The sequence below is a fragment of the Salmo salar genome, chromosome ssa12 (assembly GCF_905237065.1).
Source record: "Salmo salar chromosome ssa12, Ssal_v3.1, whole genome shotgun sequence".
Taxonomy (NCBI): domain Eukaryota; kingdom Metazoa; phylum Chordata; class Actinopteri; order Salmoniformes; family Salmonidae; genus Salmo; species Salmo salar.
The window spans coordinates 49,288,175-49,309,631 of record NC_059453.1 but is presented as its reverse complement, the minus strand read 5'-3'; the positions used below and the strand labels follow the sequence as shown (position 1 = coordinate 49,309,631).

The 21,457-nt window shown below is 41.0% G+C and overlaps 1 protein-coding gene across 2 annotated transcripts in view; it reads right to left on the bottom strand.

Annotated features, from left to right (window-relative positions):
• Positions 1–19,297, bottom strand: part of dlgap4b (discs, large (Drosophila) homolog-associated protein 4b) — a 212,403-nt gene extending 193,106 nt beyond the window's left edge. For both annotated transcript variants that reach the window (XM_014132097.2, XM_045691438.1), the window contains exon 1: positions 18,914–19,297. The gene's annotated coding sequence lies outside the window, so the exon portion shown is untranslated. The remainder of the gene's footprint in view (positions 1–18,913) is intronic.
• Between the last annotated feature and the right edge of the window lie 2,160 nt (positions 19,298–21,457).

Genomic DNA, 21,457 nt, shown 5'->3' with positions numbered 1-21,457 from the left:
GATATCTCATTTACTGTAACATTGTCTGGGCCAGTACATATGCCTCCTACCCACACAAATGACTCATTATGCAAAATAAATGTGTAAGACTAGCCACCTCCTCTAATTACCTGGCTCCATCTGCACCTTTGTTTAAGAAACTCAATATATTGTCTATTTACAACATTAATATGCACCAATTATGCACTGCAAATACTCATACCTCCCAGACAGTTTACCTAAACCCTTCAATGGATTCTTCCAGGTTAATTCTGAAATCCAACTATATAACACAAGACACTGCGATAACCTTCACCCTCCCCACTTCCGCACCTCACATAGTCAATTCTCTATCAGATATAGAGGTAGCATACTCTGGAATTCTAATCATTACATTGCCAAAACAATCATCATCCCTCAATAACTTCAAGCGAAGACTGGGGGTTAGCCTGATGAACCAAACTACTCAGTGATCTCCTCCATATAGCCTAACTCTCACACACTCACATGCACACACACTTTAAACAAAACATATATATATATATATATATACAGTATACCTCTTTTTTTCATGATTACTGATCAATTCATTTATACCATTATAATTAGTAGGTTATGTTATCTGTTTTAAAAAAACTTTTTTTGTTTTTGCACTTTTTTGTTGTGTGGTTTTCATATAAGCCCTTAGGCTTCCAACCACAACTGCACACCGATAAAATAAATAAATATATACATATATTAATCTGTATTGTTGTCTATCACTTGTTTTTTGGTGCCCCCAAAAAAATAATAAATAATAATACTAATCTTCACCTTCAAGGCCGATGAGATCCTATTTCATGCTGGCCTTGAGTTTCTCTGAGTATCTCTTGACGCCTTATTAAAGCATAGGCCTTACACAGTGCTGAATCCAAAACAAAGAGCATGCATTAGCAAAAAAATTATTAAAGCATCCAAGTGGTCAAAACATTTTTCAAGGATCAGAGTACAAGTACTTATACGCTTATAGACTTTGCTTCTAGTCTGCATTTTGAATTTGTGGATGTTACCAGAATATTTAGTTAGCGCAGCAACACTCACCACACTAATAAGAGTTCCCTATGTAGACAAGGACCCTGGTCAAAAGTACCACTCTACATAGGGAATAGGGTGCCATTTGGGATGCAGCCTTGCAGTAAGTTTCAAGAAATGCTGTCCCTTACTAAATGAGCAGTCCAGTTTATCACAATCAGTGGTAGTCTTGTAACGTCATGTAGACATTATGCTAATGAGAGATGTTAACGCTGTTGAAGCAGACTGTCGCCTTTCCTGCATCCAGCTCACTAAAGTGCTTGTGCAACTCTTTGCTCGGTAAGACAAGTTATGAAATAACACAAAATATATGTCAGATGTTCATGTAATCAATATGCCATGGATATTTAGGTCATATAAGAATTGTGTGCTAGCTTGCACGTGTAGATAGATAGTTATACAGGGAAGTTAGCATTCACGTGCATCCTGAGGGATGTTGCTCCCTGATGGGCAGTGGTAATACTATTACGGTTCATGTTCAAGAATGAGTTGTCCAATGAAGTTGTTGTAAACAGTCAATTACAGTTTGATATGGACGTTTATAGACGTGTTAAAAAGACAATATTGTAAAAACTACAATTTACCTCTACAACCTGAAACATTTATAGAGTAGGATTTATACACCTACTGAGGTGTACAAAACATGAGCTATACTGACCAGGTGAATCCAGGTGAACGCTAAGATCCCTTACTGATGTCACTTATTAAATCCACTTCAATCAGTGTAGATGAAGGGGAGGAGACAGGTTAAAGTATACTTTATAAGGCTCGAGACAATTGAGACAGGGATTGTGTATGTGCCCATTCAGAGGGTGAATGGGCAAGACAAAAGATATAACTTCTTTGGGATAGGTGGCAGTATTTTCACGGCCGGATAAAAAACGTACCTGATTTAATCTGGTTACTACTCCTGCCCAGAAACTAGAATATGCATATAATTAGTAGATTTCGATAGAAAACACTCTAAAGCTTCTACAACTGTTTGAATGGTGTCTTTGAGTATAACAGAACTCATATGGCAGGCCAAAACCTGAGAAGATTCCATGCAGGAAGTGTCCTGTCTGACAATTTGTTGTCCTTCTGTTACATCTCTATCGAAATTACAGCATCTGTGCTGTAACGTGACACTTTCTAAGGCTTCCATTGGCTCTCAGAAGCCGCCAGAAAGTGGAATGGGGTGTCTGCTGTCTCTGGGCGAAGAACAGCTGGAGAATTTGTAAGTGGTCAGCCTGGGGACAGTGACACTGGAGATGCGCGGTCACGAGACTACTCCATTTTTTTCTTTCAGCCTTTGAATGAATACAACGTTGCCCGGTTGGAATATTATCGCTATTTTACGAGAAAAATAGCATAACAATTGATTTTAAACAGCGTTTGACATGCTTCTAAGTACGGTAATGGAATATTTTGAATTTTTTTGTCACGAAATGCGCTCGCGCGTCACCCTTCGGATAGTGACCTGAACGCACGAACAAAACGGAGCTATTTGAATATATCTATGGATTATTTGGAACCAAAACAACATTTGTTGTTGAAGTAGAAGTCCTGGGAGTGCATTCTGACGAAGAACAGCAAAGGTAATCCAATTTTTCTAATAGTAATTCTGAGTTTAGGTTGTCCCAAACTTGGTGGGTGTCAAAATAGCTAGCCGTGATGGCCGAGCTATGTACTCAGAATATTGCAAAATGTGCTTTCGCCGAAAAGCTAATTTAAAATCTGACACCGCGATTGCATAAAGGAGTTCTGTATCTATAATTCTTAAAATAATTGTTATGTATTTTGTGAACGTTTATCATGAGTAATTTAGTAAATTCACCGGAAGTTTTCGGTGGGTATGCTAGTTCTGAACATCACATTGTCCGATTTCAAAAAGGCTTTACAACGAAAGCAAAACATTAGATTATGTCAGGAGAGTACCCAGCCAGAAATAATCAGACACCCATTTTTCAAGCTAGCATATAATGTCACAAAAACCAACAACATAACAACATTTGTTATTGAAGTAGAAGTCCTGGGAGTGCATTCTGACGAAGACAGCAAAGGTAATAACATTTTTCTTATAGTAAATCTGATTTTGGTGAGTGCTAAACTTGGTGGGTGTCTAAATAGCTAGCCCTGTGATGCCGGGCTATCTACTCAGAATATTGCAAAATGTGCTTTCACCGAAAGCTATTTTAAAATCGGACATAGCGAGTGCATAGAGTTCTGTATCTATAATTCTTAAAATAATTGTTATGTTTTTTGTGAACGTTTATCGTGAGTAATTTAGTAAATTCACCGGAAGTATGCTAGTTCTGAACATCACATGCTAATGTAAAAAGCTGTTTTTTGATATAAATATGAACTTGATTGAACAAAACATGCATGTATTGTATAACATAATGTCCTAGGGTTGTCATCTGATGAAGATCATCAAAGGTTAGTGCTGCATTTAGCTGTGGTTTTGTTTTTTTGTGACATTATATGCTAGCTTGAAAAATGGGTAGTCTGATTATTTCTGGCTGGGTACTCTGCTGACATAATCTAATGTTTTGCTTTCGCTGTAAAGCCTTTTTGAAATCGGACAGTGTGGTTAGATTAACGAGAGTCTTGTCTTTAAAATGCTGTAAAATAGTCATATGTTTGAAAAATGGAAGTTTTCGGATTTTAGAGGAATTTGTATTTCGCGCCACGCCCATCATTGGATATTGGAGCAGGTGTTCCGCTAGCGGAACGTCTAGATGTAAGAGGTTAATACCATAAAATGGTTGTTGAAATCATTTTACTCCTGAAAGAAGAAAATAATATAAAAATACATTTTATACTTTTCATGAGTATAGCTATTATAGTAATACATCTTAAGACATTGAGGTTATTAGGAGAATACAGCCCATTTAAAATAACCCTTATTTGAAATACATTTGAAAATGTACATTACTGTTTTACAGTTAATTATATACAGTATACTAGAGAATAAAGCTTCTGAAATGCTAAATTTTGTTGGTCATTGCTGTGGTATCTTTTTGCTGTTTTAAAGTCGAGGTGGAATCTACATTAAAAAAAAAAATTGCTTCACATTCTCAACATGGTGTATAGAGACAAAGACCTTGAATCTAGATTCGTATAGTTTTCGGTGTACTGGCTTCTAGGTGGTCCAAAGTTATCCGTTCAATGTCTACAAACACATTTCCTTTTTTGAAGGAGTGGATTCACCTCACTCGCTTTCGGAGTGCATTTTGAAGTCGGCACAAGAAAATGAGACGGAATTGGACCACGACAGTAGGCTCACCGCTGTTGATGGAAGCGGACCAATTCCATTTCTCTTCTGTGTGTGAAAACAGTGCATCAAGGGTGTACAATACAAGGAGATGTTGAGTGTGACCAATACTGAGGAATGGGCATTCACCACTCTTGCAGAGTACAAAGACTCGCACAGACTAGCACGCACCTAACGTTCCCTTAACGTTTCCTGAAGGGTCTCCTTTGGTTATATGACATAACTCTCCGAACATATTCAGGGAAACAACATCTGTTAGCTGGGTATACTTGGTCAGGAGTAGCTTACTACGTGAGTGAAGAGCAAAATAATCCACTACTAAGCTACATAACATGCTAGCAAAATGTTCCGGTCAGTCCAGCTAATAGACAAGCAAAACAATGATCATGAGCCCTCACATCAACTTAGCTAACATTTCCCAGCCTCATTGTAACCAAATATCCCAACGGCGATTCAGTGAAAACAAAAATCGGACATTGATTGATTTATCAAGACGAATCCCCATGCTTGTCTCAAAGCAGCGTGATGGCGCTGTCCCAATCAACATGGTGCTGAAATGATCATCCAGTTGACCACACACTTCTATTGCTTTACATTTGTTATAATGTTTGGATAACTTTTGGGAGTTTTAGTAAGCAACCATGGTCATCTTAAGTGTCCCTTCCAGGTCAATTATGAAGTTGCACTGTAACTTTGTTATTATGGTGTCACACATAACATATGGATATTTTTTTAACACTGGAGAAGACACCCACAGTAAGAAAACACAAACAGAGATGTTAGCAACAAAACGTGCTAACATGTAAAACATACTGCAGATAAAAACGTTTCAACTACGGAAATCAAGTGATGAGAAATTATACCTCGGTAACACTTCTAAGGCAACTTGACACAAAGGAACAACCGAAATCCAGCATACAGTGACACAATACCCCCAGAATACTAAATAGAATTATGAATGCGGCAAAAAAGTGTAAAACAATTTTCTTTTGTTGACAGATCAAAGGCAAGGCCCCTAATAAATACATATGCACGCCCTATACCATTATCGGGTGCATTTCCTGAGCTCTCTGGCGTCCTCACAGCGTGTGTATTACTGCTCATTTGTTTCCTGAGCTGCCTCTCTCTCTCTCTCTCTCTCTCTCTCTCTCTCTCTCTCTCTCTCTCTCTCTCTCTCTCTCTCACTCTCACTCTCTCTCTCTCTCTCTCTCTCTGTCTCTCTCACTCTCTCTCTCTTTCACGCTCCCCCCCTCTCTCTCTCTCTCTCTGTCTCTCTCTCTCTCCCTCTCCCTCTCTGGCTCCCTCTCTCTCGCTCTCTCCCCATTAATGGATCGTAGAGCACCACAGAGAACTCTGACAATAAGGCTCTCGCCCACTCGCTAGATTCAGGAAACACACATACGTATGCATATACGCACACACAAAACACACATGCATGTATGCACACACAAATACACACACACACACCCTCCATTGAATCTCTGAAGCTTCTGAATAAACTTTTATCTGACAAAAGAAAATTCTGAATTCAGCCTGTGGAGACAAAAAAAACTGATACACAGCAACATTGGTTCCTTGATTTACTGGCACCGGGAAAACACACAGGAAAAATGCACATGGAATCTGTGCCTTACAAGACAATCAATGTGGAAAACCTAATCATGGCTCGTTGCTAATTTGTTTCCTCTGTGTTTTCTTCAGTGGTGTCAAGCTATTAATTGTGGCACATTGTTTCTATTGATCTCCGGGTGCATTTAGTCAAAGTTAATATGTCATTTGTGCTGGGGAAATTTGCTCCAGTTGAATCTGAAATGCGCTGTCTGTCTAAACACAGCCATACATACATAGGTTCAAATAGTATTTGAAGTTTTTCAAAGAGTTTGAAGTATTTGGACTATTCCAATGGTTCCCTTAATCCCTTAAGCCAGACAAGCTCAAACAAGCACAGTTAATAGTCATTAAAATTATTTCAAATAGTATTTGAACCCAGGTCTTAAATGTCACATGCAAAAAGAAAGTGTGATGGGTCTGCCCTCAAAAAGATGTTGCATAAAGCTTACTTAATTTTTTAATGTATTCTTTTCACTAAATGTCACACACAAAACAGTAAATGGTGGCATGCACTAAGACTTTATTTACAGGAAACCGCGTCAAATTTCACCACTATAGTGCTAAACACACGTTAACAACACATGCTTATGAAGGAATCGTGAAGTATTATGCTACATTACGCTATTATGATATGCTATGCATTCCTTATAGGGCCCTAGGCTGTAAGGCTGCAACAGAGTTATTGAGAGTCAGCAACCTGCTCTGACAACTGCACCTCAGTCGCTCAACAGCCAAATCAGATGACACTATGCCGTATTCTAGTCACAGACACTGTGGGGTTAATTGATTCTGTTCACCTCAATAGACGGGTTGGTTGTTTAGCAACAAAACCGACATGTGTGCAATTATGGGGAAAAACAGACGGGGTTGGCTTAGACTGTTGACAACATGAAAACTATATTTTGTCTCCAAAGTTTATTGAAAACATAAATCCTTGTTGTATCTCAAATACATAGTTTCAGTTGTTGGTCGGCTAGCTAACACATTTTTTGCCACATTAGCATAGACATGACATCAATCAAAACACCTCAAAACAGGACATGGTATCAACAACAAGATACAACAAGCTGAAACGAGCGACTTACGGTTCCCCACATGGCAGCTTCTTGTCATTTTTGCTAGCTATCTGATTATTTTCGTGATGATGTCAGCCAACCTGGTTGAGGCAGGTAGCCTAGCAGATAAGAGCATTTGTCCAGTAACAGAAAGGTTGCTGGTTTGAATCCCCGAGCCGGCAAGGTGGGAAAAAAAATCTGCCCTTGAAGAAGGCAGTTAATGCCCAACATCTGCTCCCCAGGTGCTGAGGATGTCAATTCAGGCAGGTCCCCTGTACCTCTCTAATTCAGAGGAGTTGGGTTAAACGCAGAAGACACATTTCAGTTGAATGCCTTCAGTTGCACTACTGACTAGGTATCAAACTTTCTCCATCCCATCGATGGGGAGAGATGCCATGCCAATGTTCCCATAGCAACTGGAATGAGTAAGGTAGGGCACATCCCTAATTTCTTATCCAGGGACAGTCAGAAGGACGCCTTTCAGTAAAAAAAACCCAGAAGAAATAAGAGAAATCTCAGTCCAATTCTCTAATAATTATTTTACCTCCTTGCGAGATGGATCTAAAACTGTGTCCTCGGATTTGTGCTAATGCTCGGGTAAGAGTTTACTGCATACCAGGCCTATATCTCACCTTTGGCACCACAATACATTCTATGTAACAGTCACCTAACAACCGGTGACTGTTATGATTGAGCGACTGGCAGCTAGACGGGCTCCTCACAGAGATGCATCTGTCGAGAGATGACCATTTTCTCTCCATTAGAGTTAGGGATGTGCCGGGCCTTCCAGAAACAGGCTGGGTAGTTAGCGTCCAGGCTATCATTCATACTAGGAAGAAAGGCAATTTGATTGAGGCCATTCAGAGAGAGGAGAGAGGGATCTGCATTTTAATGTACGCTGCTGGAGTCTGGAATAGACTGGTCATTAGGTTTGGTGAGAGAGATAGAGGGATGGAGAGAGGAAGAGAGAGAGGGGTATGAGAGGGAGGGAGAGAAACAGGAGAGAGTTGAAGAGAGTGCCAAGAGGCAACAGATAGGCTACAGTATTGAGTTGGGAGAGTCATGGTTAGGAAGACCAATGTGGGCATTTCCTTCTAAAGCAAAGTCTATATTGGGGGTTATTTGGTACCATGACTTGTCAAAATCGATTCTCTGGGTGACATGGAAGATTGATGGGGTGAGGTGGAGACAAATTAACAATCGGAGGAGAGTGAGAGGTGTTTTTTCTTCCTCTCTAACTCTGCCTTTCTCTCTCTCTCTCTCTCTCCCCCCCTCTCTCTCTCCCTCTCTCTTTCTCTCTCTCTCTGGTGTCTCTATTTGTCACAGCCTTGAGTTAAAGAGGCCATGGTCAAACCTCTAAAAATACTCCTCTATCTAGGTAGGGTGGAAAGGGAAAGAAAAAGATGGGGAGGGGGGAGGGAGGTCCGCTCTCAGAAACTTGAAGGACTTAACCTTTTACTGCAATGGGCTAAATCAGGGTCACACAGAGTGCTTCTTGATAGTCATAAACAAATCTACTTTGAAACAAAAGGTATACAGCTCACACACATGGTTCTGTGCTTAAAAGAAATAAGACACCTGTACTATGAAGATACAGAGTTGAAATTAATTGCATTTTGAGTTTGTATCCCAATATTATACTTTATATACATAACAGAAGACTGAACTTTAACAAAACTGTTTAACATGGAAACACTGGAATTTGGGTGGGTTTTAAATTATGAAATTATGAAAAATATGAATAACATTCCACCCATAAGGCCAATAGGTAATTTGACGGCAGGAAAGGCCTACCATGCTTGAGTTTGTATGAAAGTTCTAAGTAGCATGAAGTGATGCACTAGCAATGCATACTAATGTATTTTGGACATTGGGACACATTAGAAAACGTTTCAATAGGTCAGTTGCAAAAGTCTCTGCTGCGCTGTCAATGATTGGGGATCTGATAGGCTTTATAGCCCAAGCAATCATACGGTAGCACATAGCAGAAGCCTTCATCACACCCGGACAGGACCCAACTGCTTCCTCCTCCTCCACGCTCGCACACACACATAGACATAGCAAAAATCCAATACCAAGTCATCATAAGGCTATTTCACACTCCATTGGCCCTCATCCATTATAGATTAGCATGGTTACTTGCGCACACATTCTATTAGGCTGGCCTGTTAATTAGATTGACGTGAATGGGTCCCACTCACTGTGGTGCTGAAGATCTGACTCTAGCTCAGACTTTGTTTCAAATAGTATTTAAATTCATTTAAAATAATTTCGCTGGAATTGATTAGCTTGCCTGGCGCAACACAACCAATAGAATGGTCGCAAAACTGCAAAACCCCGCCCATCTGGCACTCCAGGGCAGGCTAGAGCAAATGCTCAAAGTATTTGAACCCAGGGATGCTCCAGGTCAGTACAGTATATGAACCCAGGCATGCTCCAGGTCAGTACAGTATTTGAACCCAGGGATGCTCCAGGTCAGTACAGTATTTGAACCCAGGGATGCTCCAGGTCAGTACAGTATTTGAACCCAGGGATGCTCCAGGTCAGTACAGTATTTTAACCCAGGGATGCTCCAGGTCAGTACAGTATTTGAACCCAGGGATGCTCCAGGTCAGTACAGTATTTGAACCCAGGGATGCTCCAGATCAGTACAGTATTTTAACCCAGGGATGCTCCAGATCAGTACAGTATTTGAACCCAGGGTTGCTCCAGGTCAGTACAGTATTTGAACCCAGGGATGCTCCAGGTCAGTACAGTATTTGAACCCAGGGATGCTCCAGGTCAGTACAGTATTTGAACCCAGGGATGCTCCAGGTCAGTACAGTATTTGAACCCAGGGTTGCTCCAGGTCAGTACAGTATTTGAACCCAGGGATGCTCCAGGTCAGTACAGTATTTTAACCCAGAGATCTCCAGGTCAGTACAGTATTTGAACCCAGGGATGCTCCAGTCAGTACAGTATTTGAACCCAGGGATGCTCCAGGTCAGTACAGTATTTGAACCCAGGGATGCTCCAGGTCAGTACAGAAGCATCATGGGATTCCGAGGGCCAAATGGGGACGGGTCCTAAAGCTACAGGTGATTACGATGTATTCCAAATGCACATTTTCTACGCAAAACTGCACCGAGTATTATCAGCAAGGCCACCCGTGATACAAGTCAGTATTCAACGTCCATCCTTGTCTGAGAACGTCAGGAACTGATGTGGAAACCGGTCACTAGGGCCAATAATGAGCACGCTTACCTTCAAGTAGGTTTCAGTTTTGCTAGTCTGTTGTAGATGGTGAAAGGGGAAAAGCATCTGCCTTTGGATCCAAAGGTTGTGCGTTCAAAATTATTTTTCGAGATTTTTGTTTTAACCCTGATCCTAACCTTAACCGTTACCTTAACTATTCTGAGTTAATGCCTAACATTACAAATTCTGAATTAATGCCTAAACTAAACCCTAACCTTGAAAATTCTGAATTAATGCCTAAACGTAACCTTAAACACATCAAAATATGACGTTTGGAACAACTTCGAAATTTGATGTTTGAGAAACATGGATGAACGTTTAATTCTGACATGAGACTGTGAGAGCTGGTATATTATAATTTCGTGATTGGATGTTTAAGTCACTATCTCTATTGGAAAATCCATTGCAGATGTACTGTACAGGTAACTGAGAGGGTGGCAGGTAACGTAGCGGTTAAGATCGTTGGGCCAGTTACGGAAAAGTAATTGGTTTGAATCCCCGAGCTGACTAGGTGAAAATCTGTCAATGTACCTTTAAGCAAGGCACTTAACCCTAGTTGATCTGGATAAGAGCGTCTGCTAAATTACTAAAATGTAACTGCCAAAATAACAGAATCACTTGAGTAAATGAGGAATAGCCTACAAAGTAAATTGAAAGCATGTGCTTCCACACAGGTGTGGTTCCCGAGTTAATTAAGCAATTAGCATCCCATCATGTTTAGGGTCATGTATGAAAATGCTGGGCAGGCCATTATCATAGCTATTATGGCTAGGCCCCCATATATATATATATATATATATATATATTACTATAAGTATTTATACATTCCTGCTACCAGGTCACTTTTCAGCCCTGTTCACATGTATTCAGGTATCCTACTACCAATCACTTTGTATGTATAAACCCACCTCAACTACTCCAGTACCCCTGCACATCGAATAAGGTACTGGCACTGACCTGTATATATACTGAACAAAAATATAAACGCCCCATGTAAAGTGTTTCATGAGATGCAATAAAAGATCTCCAATAAAATATCTCCATTTCCATAAGCACAAAACGCTTATTGGCTACATCCCTGTTAGTGAGCATTTCTCCTTTGCCAAGATAATCCATCCACCTGACAGGTGTGGCATATCAAGAAGCTGATTGTCTGAGACCAGCCATCCGGACAGCTGATGAAACTGAGGGGTATTTCTGTCTGTAATAAAGCGCTTTTGTGGGGAAAAACTCATTCTGATTGGCTGTTCCTAGCTCCCCAGTGGGTCGGCCTATGCCCTCCCAGGCCCACCCATGGCTGCGCCCCTGCCCAGTCATTTGAAATCCATAGACTAGGGCCTGATGAATTTATTTCATTTGACTGATTTCCTTATATGAACTGTAACTCAGTATAACAGTTTAAATTGTTGCATGTTGTGTTTATATTTTTTGTTCAGTATACTTGCATTCTTGTGTTTCTTTAATAATTAACTCTCATCGTGGTCCTTCCGTCGTTTTTATTTGTACTTAGCAGCACTGCATTGTTGGAAAGCGCTCTCAAGGTAAGAATATCACTGTACTGTTTTACACCGGTTGTATCCTGTGCACGTGGCGAGTAAAGTTTGAAACTCGAAACATTAGTTAACTCATGTGTGACCTGTGGTAGTCGAGCAGTTACTGCCGCTGCCTTTCTAGCACGCCATCTCTCCTCCTTGCTTTCCTGTCTTTCTTCACCGTCTCTGGCTAGAGGCCAATAAACTTGAAAAATCATTTTAAAAAAACAACTCACATACAATATAACAAAACAAGTCCTGCAGTATGGAAACACCCAAATATACAACTCATTTCACCATATTTGAAAACTAAAGAACCCCTGTCCACCTTCTAGGCTTAACACTCATTTATCTGTTAGCCACAACCCAGCCTTATCACTCGCCTGCACCGCCTCAACCTGAGACCTGTACTTGCTGCCTGTGTGTAGAATAACAACTTTCTCAGCACAGCAACATAGACCAACCCCTACCATGCCGTGAGTTTTGGCATCGTGCCAGTCTTGTTTCTCAGAGATGGGCGGCTCGCGTCGCTATTAACGGCCTGGCAGGTAACTTGCACCCTTAGCGCCCGTGACTAAGCAGATCCCCCCACACACGCACACACACACACACCTTGGTGAAGACAGACGTTTTAATTAGAGGCATATCGCTTCGGGTTGGGATGACTGGGGAGTACTTTATTGATGTCAAGAGTCTCTTACTAACTCTATTCCCATCCGGTCTCCACGGAGACCCAGGAGAAGTCTGAGAGGGGGAGAAGGTTGAAGAAGACAGCAGGACCACAATCCAATCACCTGAGTTCGGGAAGGAACCCACAGGGAATGAGGCAGGAGTGCACGATACCACCACTTGTGTTCTGCAGTCCTGCTGGTTTTCAGTTCTGCAGTGCTGCTGGTTTTCAGTTTTGTAGCAGCTGCTGGTTTTCATTTTCTCCTTTGCTTATTTGATCGGTGGATGCTATACTGGTTTGGCTTCAGTCTACCCCACCTGGGTTTCCAGGTACAAATCAGTCTATGAGGCAAGCCCAGAAATCAGGAACATAACTATGCACCGCACAGGCAAACAGACAGCTAACCTGTTCGTGTCATGTATGTATGTGTCTATGTGTACTGTACTAAATATCCACATACAATGAAAGGCCTATAAAGTACATGATGCTACTGTAACAAAGTAACTGACCTTGAGAAGGTAGCCTACAATCTCCGATGCATTGAAAATAGTTTAAAAAAATTAAATAACAAATGTACAACGATAGTGATCATTTTAAGGGTACAAGCCTGAAATGTTCTGTTACCAACAAGAAGAGACAATCAGTGACAGATAGCTTCATTTCACACCTAACGACAATGTTTAGGAAAAACGCTCAATGCAATTCACCTTTTCCTTCCTGGCAAACAGTGTTTTCCTTGAGTTATCAGACAGCTGATTAATTCTGTTCAGCATGAACTATCGCTGTGCAACACCAACATCACTTCCTTTTCAATATTCTTTGTTGATCTCTGTTGCATTTCAACTAGCTCATTAGAAGCCAAGCTAGCTTCTTCTGTCAGTGCTTTAACATCTTTGGCTGACTTTTCAAAACCCCAAACATCTTTTGGCATACTGAGAGTGGCTGTTTGACATTTTCACAGGCTAAATTATTCACTCTTTTGACAAGACGTGGCAATTGCTCAGGAAAGTAATTTAAAGTCCAACGAATGTTTTTGCTCTCAAGCTAGGAAAAATGATTCACCCTAGGTGGGCCTAGTTTGAAGTCAAACAAAGCAAAGCTGTGATCTTTATAGGTTATAGCTTTACTGAAAGGATATATTACACCAAAACAAAGCACACATATTGATATGAAGTCATAGTTTGTCTTTTTTCTCTACATATGCTAGGCCTATGATTAGCACAAAAGTAGAGAGGGAGGACATCTTACCTCGAGTAAGGTTGTTTAAATATAAACAGTTGCTACTTTATCTGTTTGTGTAAGCTTCAAATTCCAAGCGTTTCCTCTGTGTATGAATCCTCCTGTGCTTGCTTCCCCCTTTCCATCCGTATACCTCAGCCCGGGAAGTCAATATAATGACTTCCAACGTTATTCCTCTCTTTTCCCTCTCTTGACAGATAACCGTAATAACTCACATCCACAAACCATCACTTTGCAATGGATGCACTAACGTTAATGGTTTCAAAATCTACCAGCTCACAAGAAAATGTTTGCAAAAGCTATCTTGGGGGAACGGAAGCCCTGGATTTTAATCATTTTTTTGTTGTTGATCTCACTCACAGAATTCAGCTTTTTCTCGTTGATGCAACATGGTGTAATCTAGCTGTCCATCTGAGAACTGGAATGCACACCTCCATCTCGGCAGATATTCAATACAGCATGAGCTATACATAATGCATGTCCTGCCCCTGCCATATACTATCCTATGAAACCAAGCCTCTATGTGCAAATCAAGGAAATAATAATGACCTGCCCTTATACTCCTGGGGTTAGGAGATATGAGCTTTATTTTTACCCATTATGTAGGTCACTGTAAAACAATTGGAGTTAAATATAGGTTTTATATAAGAACAGGCACAGCAGGGTTTGGGGCAGGTCATAATGTAAACAAACATTCTAAACACTGAATTGATATACAAAGAATTATGCCGGCAAGGAATTAGTGTGGTATAAACATCACAAGTTAAAAGCTTATTTGAAACAGGGTTTGAAATAAAACGTTGTTTGTTAACAATTGTCAAATTTGTTTTGGTTTTTCCGTGGTACATAATCAGAAATATTTCAATAGATATCGCTTCCCTACCCCCTCCTCCAGGTTTGGTGAATCGACCAACCAGGCGCTCAAGACTGCCATGGGCAAGTCCCTTGATTGGTACCAGGAATGGTGGGAGAACAACCTGAAGGTAATTCTCTCTGCACACAACAGCAGCATCCAGGCCGAGTACGGACGGGAGCCGCAGCTATTGACTGAGGTAAACAATGCAATTGTATATACAATTACTGCATAAACTGGAGTCTTTCAAATTTGTGATTGACTTAGTGTTGTTGTTTGACTATTGCTATTTTTGTATAACATGCTTTCAGATCACTGATACCCCACCTGGTGTGGTGGAAGTTGTCAAACCAGATCAGGACGCCTTCGAGGACCACCTTCAGGCACGGACTGAGAAGGATGTGGAGGTTTTTGACCGGGTAAAAAATGATGGCCTGCTGTTAATTTATTTTAAAACGCTGCACTAATCCATCACATTTTCTCACAGTGAAGTGTAACCTGTGTGTTTGCTTGTTTACATCTCCTACCTTTTTTTCTTTTAACCCTGCTCCTGTTCTCCAGGACCTAGGGGTTCTGTCCAACACCCAGATGTGGATCCACCAGATGTCCTCCATTACCAACCACCCTCCAACTTTTCATCACATCATCTACAGCTACTGTTGTTGTCATGTCGTCATTATCTGCTAAGAAAGTTTTCTCGCTCGATCATACTTGGCACATAATATGTGAGATACACAGATGAACTAAAAACACTAGCACTGCAAAGACTCAGAACAAAGAGAGCAGCAGTGCCTGGGCTTTGAAGTCTCCCTCTTCAAGGCGTTCATTATTGTAAGTTGTAAGTTATCCTTTGACGGTTTTTATTTGTTCCACATTATTCATAGTTGTATCCTAGGACCTACAATAGATACATATATGAGCTATGCAAGATATATATATATATATATATTATCATAATAGAGGACTACTGAAATTATAGATAAGGGAAGGTCAGGTTAAAATAAAAACATGACAGCCAGACAAGTCAGTGTATGATCAAACTTATTTGCATATGAATGGAGTGGAAATTAGCTGACTTCCTGATCTGTAAGGTAAGTAACTTTAATGTGTCAAGCAGATTACACGTTTTCTCTGCCATTTCCCGAAACGTAGCAACGTTTAAGACGTGGACTTCAAGTTGTAATGTTAACAAGGTACACAAAAGTAGTTTGAATTCATGTTTTCATTTTATTAGCTAAACACAACTTGTTTAAACAGGGAAATTGTCGTGGAAAACAGCCTGGTTTGCATAGCGATGATGAAAAGAACGTCACTTAGGCTGTAATGATCTCCAAAATTCGAATCATTAGGTCGTCACACCGTTGATATAGCAACGGACGCTAATAGTTTATCGAATCCTGTTGTGACGTAGAGGGGGACACTATTTGTCATGACAAGGCCCCTTACGGAAAACCACATGAATTTCACGTGATCACATGTGAATTGTAAAAAACAAAACATGTTTTAATGTGATCACATGTGATCTTATGTGAAGTTAATGTGATAACATGTGACAATATGTAAAGCAACATGTGATAACGTGAAATTGCACACGTGAAAATGTGATCACATGTGAAGTGTTCCAAAAACACGCTTTCACATTTTCCACGTGAAATCATGTGGTTTTTCTGTTAGGAGCGCTATAGCGCTGAACTTCAGCAATGCTTATTGAATCGAGCCCCTAACCTATGACTGACCGCATTTGCAGGAAGTGACACACTATAAAACACAAATGGCTCCTAGCCTCCTAAGCATGCTTTGTGTCCCGAAAACTAAAACTGAAACAAAATAATATGAAATGAAATAAAAATGTTTTTATACAACTCATACTAAATAAAAACTTAAACTAAACTGAATTTCAAATCAAATAGAAAACGTATTAAAAAGATAATATAAAAATGCAAAACTATAATAACCTTGGTGTGTGTGTGTGTGTGTGTGTGTGTGTGTGTGTGTGTGTGTGTGAAAGAGAGAGGGAGCACGATGAGAGATACTGAAAGTTTGACATGAGTGCAGCCAGAGAGAAAGAGTGAAAACGAGAGTGAAAACAAGAGTGATGGAGTGAAAATGAGAGAAAAAGAGACTCAAAACTGTCTGCAAGCTCCCATTGCCTGGCAGCTCTCTTCTCTTTTCCAGCCATTTTTTTATAACTGAAGCCACTAATGCAGTTAGGCCACGCTATTGAGGTCATTTGAAAAAAAAAAGCCCATGTTCAAAGGGCGCCGGCACTAAACCCAATGTTAATTTGATGGCATGAAAGACACAGTGACCTAATACTGTAGAGTCGGGAACATTATGGCGCACATACCATTCAGTGCCAAACATAACTCTTATCCTCATGGCAATCTCACTGTAGAGGGAGAGCTGCTGAAGTCTATTTGATATAATGGACTACATATAAATGAATGGTGTGGGAAAATGCTATAGATTTATTTTGATTAGCGGTCTATCTTTGGCCAGGTGCGTGGTGCGTCTGTCACTCCGTGAATTAGATGCGGTGACTCATTTTGCCTCGTAGTATAAATTACTCTATAATTGTGGGACTGAGTCTGTGCCAGAGTGAGGACATGGTCATCATCTCTAGTTAGACGAGTCATCGTTGCTCCCTTCCAGAAAACATGTGAATAACTCTACATCCTCATCACACCCTTATACCCTGAGGGTGGTAGGATAGGTGGCTTCAAGGGTTCTCTGTCACTGACAAAGTCATAGAGGGAGGCAAGAGAAGTTAGTTACATAATGTCAGGGCCGGCTCCAAGCATAAGCGACATAACCTTTTAGAACTCAGTCGGGGTCTCAATTTACTGTTGAAAGTTAGAATAGTAAAATTCAAGGTTCAAGTTCAAAATTTGGTTGCGCTTCAGAAGTTTTTCTCTTGTTTTGTCAGTCACTGACTGACAGTCACTCAATTAGCCATGTCAGCTAAGATTGGTAAGTTAGTCTAGCCAGTTATCTAAACGTAGTAATCGTAATAATTGTGACCGAATACTGACAGGGCACGCAGGGCACGTGCCCAGGGGCCCTGATTCCAGGGGACCACCATTGATTTTGTCAGATATCATTAACATGGCATAAGTAATGGCGAAATGTGTAGAATTGCAGGAAATTAGCTGTACACCTGCAAAAATGAATCTGCACCCCATAGCTAAATGTGTAGAATTGTAGGAAATTAATTATAAAATTGCGACATTTTCTCTCCGCCTCTTGGCATAATGTGTAGAACTGCAGTTAACTTGTCTTAAAACTGCAACATTTTCTCTGTGCCACATGGCAAAATGTGTAGAATTGCAGGAAAATAACTTTAAAACATACATTTTTCTCTCCGCTGTCAAAAATATGTGCCTGCTTGGTGGGGGCCCCCCCTAACCCTAAGGCTAATCCAAATCTCACTTAAGGCCCCCCAAAAAGCTCCAGCCGGCTCTGGATAATGTGTCAACCTTCAAACTAGGTGGACATATGGTACTCTGGCCCATGAACGACTCATAGGTGTTGGAAGCAGGCAAGCATTGCTAACAAGACTCACATCAGTGCCACCTGACAACCCAGCGTGTGGTAAGCTCAATTTTTCCCCCCTGCCCAGCTTTGGTTTCATCCAAGTATTGCAATCTTTTTCAGGCTGCGCAAAACAATAAATAGGCCAACTCAAAAACCACGGATAAGGCTACTGCAAGGACCAATGTTGACGTTGTAACAGCTCTCGCACTTCCTCCTCTTACCTTCAAAACCTAACGTGCTTTTGTTTCACTTGCGCTTTCAACAGCCAGGCAATTTGCTCCGCATGAGTAGGCTAGATAGCTCGACAGCATTTGGGACTGCATCTTTTAAACTGTGTGACCACACTTTGATCATACAAGTTTCATTGGCATGCGCAAAATAAAACAAGTACGCTGTATCTCAATAAATTACTAATATTACACTTTGTCCTCCTTCATTCAAATTGCTCGTCGCCCAACACCCCTCTCTCGCCAATGGAAAAGCCTCTCTAATGTTCAACATTATTGCTCATATTATTTATTTCATTGAATAGTGATGATCGCGGCAAATGAAGCTGCATACGGATGGACAACACGACTAGGCTACACGTCACACAAGCGGCTGAAATAACCCACTTTCTCTTTTTTTTTTACGTGTCAACCGGCATCAATTCATGCCTGTGAATTCAAAACACAATGATTCAAACCCCCATCTACAGTCTAGACTACTGCAGTCAGAATACATTGATGAAAAACACGTATGCAGTCGCTGAATAACATTATAACTGGCTTTCTACACACATATAAACATGAATATTCCTGTCATGTTTTTGGTGAGGCTATTTGCCTAAACAACAAACGCCACATAACACAATGAATTCAAAAAAAATTCAAATCATACCTTCTGGGTCATCAACTTTGCTATTTGTCGGTCTGTAGAGAGGTTTAACAGACTTGTTATCCTGGTCTTATTGGCGATAACTTGCCGAGTGGGGCTCTTTTTTGACAGTAAAAAAAACGCTTATAAGCACGAGTATGATAAACGGACGCGGTGCTCCAGTTATTAAATCGCACACTTCATCGACGTCGAGTCTGTTATTCGTCCGTGCTGTCTGTCTCTCCGCTTAGGTGGAAACGCGAGCGCCCCGGTTCACAGCGATCCCCATTACTGAGAAGTTAATTCACGTTTGCATTAGGGAGACAGCCTAGACATGGGCACTGTGAGGCAAGGCAGTTGAGGCAGGGAGATGGTGCACTTGGGAAAACAGAGCGGAGGAGGGTGTGTGTGTGTGTGAGAGAGAGAAAGAGAAAGAGAGATAGAGAGACAGAGAGAGGGGGGAACGGGGAGAGAGAAATTATAATCAGCACCATGGACAGCACACTGGGCGTCTAGACAGGAGCAGGCTACTTTGCACTTGCTTTGATCGGTGATTTACATAAGGACTGATGATTCGGAATAAGCTTACAAAAAAACATGGCAATAAAAATATACTCATGTGATTTTATTTATTCTTATACATAACATTTTTTCTTGTATGGTATCGTAAGATGACGCCGCTATTCGATGGCCATGTAATAACAGAATGGAGTAATAGAGGTGAAGAGCAGAGTAGGATGTTAAATAAAAAACAAGTGTCACGTTTGATATGTGCTCCCTACAGGAGGTCAAGGACACACACACACACACACACACACACACACACACACACACACACACACACACACACACACACACACACACACACACACACACACACACACACACACACACACACACACACACACACACACACACACACACCTCAATATCATATCACTTCTGGATAACAATTAAGTAGCTTCATGTGATTGTTTTCAATTAAAATGGTCAAAAAATAAAGACAAAAAACTTATTAGCAAAGTACATTTTCTCAAGAAAGAATTTGGTTAGGCCTGTCTGGGAATGGTCTAACATTTGCCAGATATTTACCAGACATTTATACTGTGAGGAAGCATTGACAGATGTTGGAAATGCTGCAGGAATCATGCCTAAAACTATAAGGCAGAAGAGTAGGAACGTGTGTGAAGGAGTAGAAAAGTGATTAGTGATATTATTATATTAAATTTACATAAGTATTCAGACCCTTTACTCAGTACTTTGTTGAAGCACCTTTGGCAGCGATTACAGCCTTGAGTCTTCTGGGGTATGACGCTTCAATCTTGGCATACCTGTATTTGGGGAGTTTCTCCCATTCTTCTCTGCAGATCCTCTCAAGCTCTGTCAGGTTGGGTGGGGAGTGTCAATGCACAGGTATTTTCAGGTCTCTCCAGAGATGCTCGGTCGGGTTCAAGTCCTGGCTCTGGCTGGGCCACTCAAGGACGTTCAGAGACCCGAAGCCACTCCTGTGTTGTCTTGGCTGTGTGCTTAGGATCATTGTCCTGTTGTATGGTGACCCTTTGCCCCAGTCTGAGGGCCTGAGTGCTCTGGAGCAGGTTTTCATCAAGGATCTCTTTGTACTTTGCTCCGTTCATCATTCCCTCAACCTGACTTGTCTCCCAGTCCCTGCCGCAGAAAAACATCCCCACAGCATAATGCTGCCCCCACCATGCTTCACCATAGGAATGATGCCAGGTTTCCTCCAGACGTGATGCTTGGCATTCAAGCCATAGAGTTCAATCTTGGTTTCATCAAACCAGAGAATCTTGTTTCTCATGGTCTGAGAGTCCTTTAGGTGCCTTTTGTCAAACTCCAAGCGGGCTGTCATGTGCCTTTTACTGAGGAGTGGCTTCCGTCTGGCCACTCTACCATAAAGGCCTGATTGGTGGAGTGCTGCAGAGATGGTTGTCCTTCTGGAAGGTTCTCCCATCTCCACAGAGGAATGCTGACGCTCTGTCAGAGTGACCATCGGGTTCTTGGTCACTTCCCTGACCAAGGCCCTTCTCCCCCGTTGCTCAGTTTGGCCGTGCGGGCAGCTCTAGGAATAGTCTTGGTGGTTCTAAACTTCTTACATTTAAGATTGATGGAAGCCACTGTGTTCTTGGGGACCTTCATTGCTGCAGAAATATTTTGGTACCCTTCCCCAGATCTGTGCCTCGACACAATCCTGTCTCTGAGCTCTACGGACAGAATCCTTCCACCTCATGTCCAATCAATTGAATTTACCACAGGTGGACTCCAATCAAGTTGTAGAAACATCTCAATGATGATCAATGGAAACAGAATGCACCTGAGCTCAATTTCGAGTGTCATAGCAAAGGGTCTGAATACTTATGTAAATAAGGCATTTCAGTTTTTTTATATACATTTGCTAAAATTTCTATTTTTTATTTATTTTTATTCTGAAAACCTGTTTTCACTTTGTAATTATGGGGTATTGTGTGTCGATTGATGACGAAATAATGATTTAATACATTTTAGAATAAGGCTGTAACATAACAAAATGTGGAAAAAGTCAAGGGCTCTGAA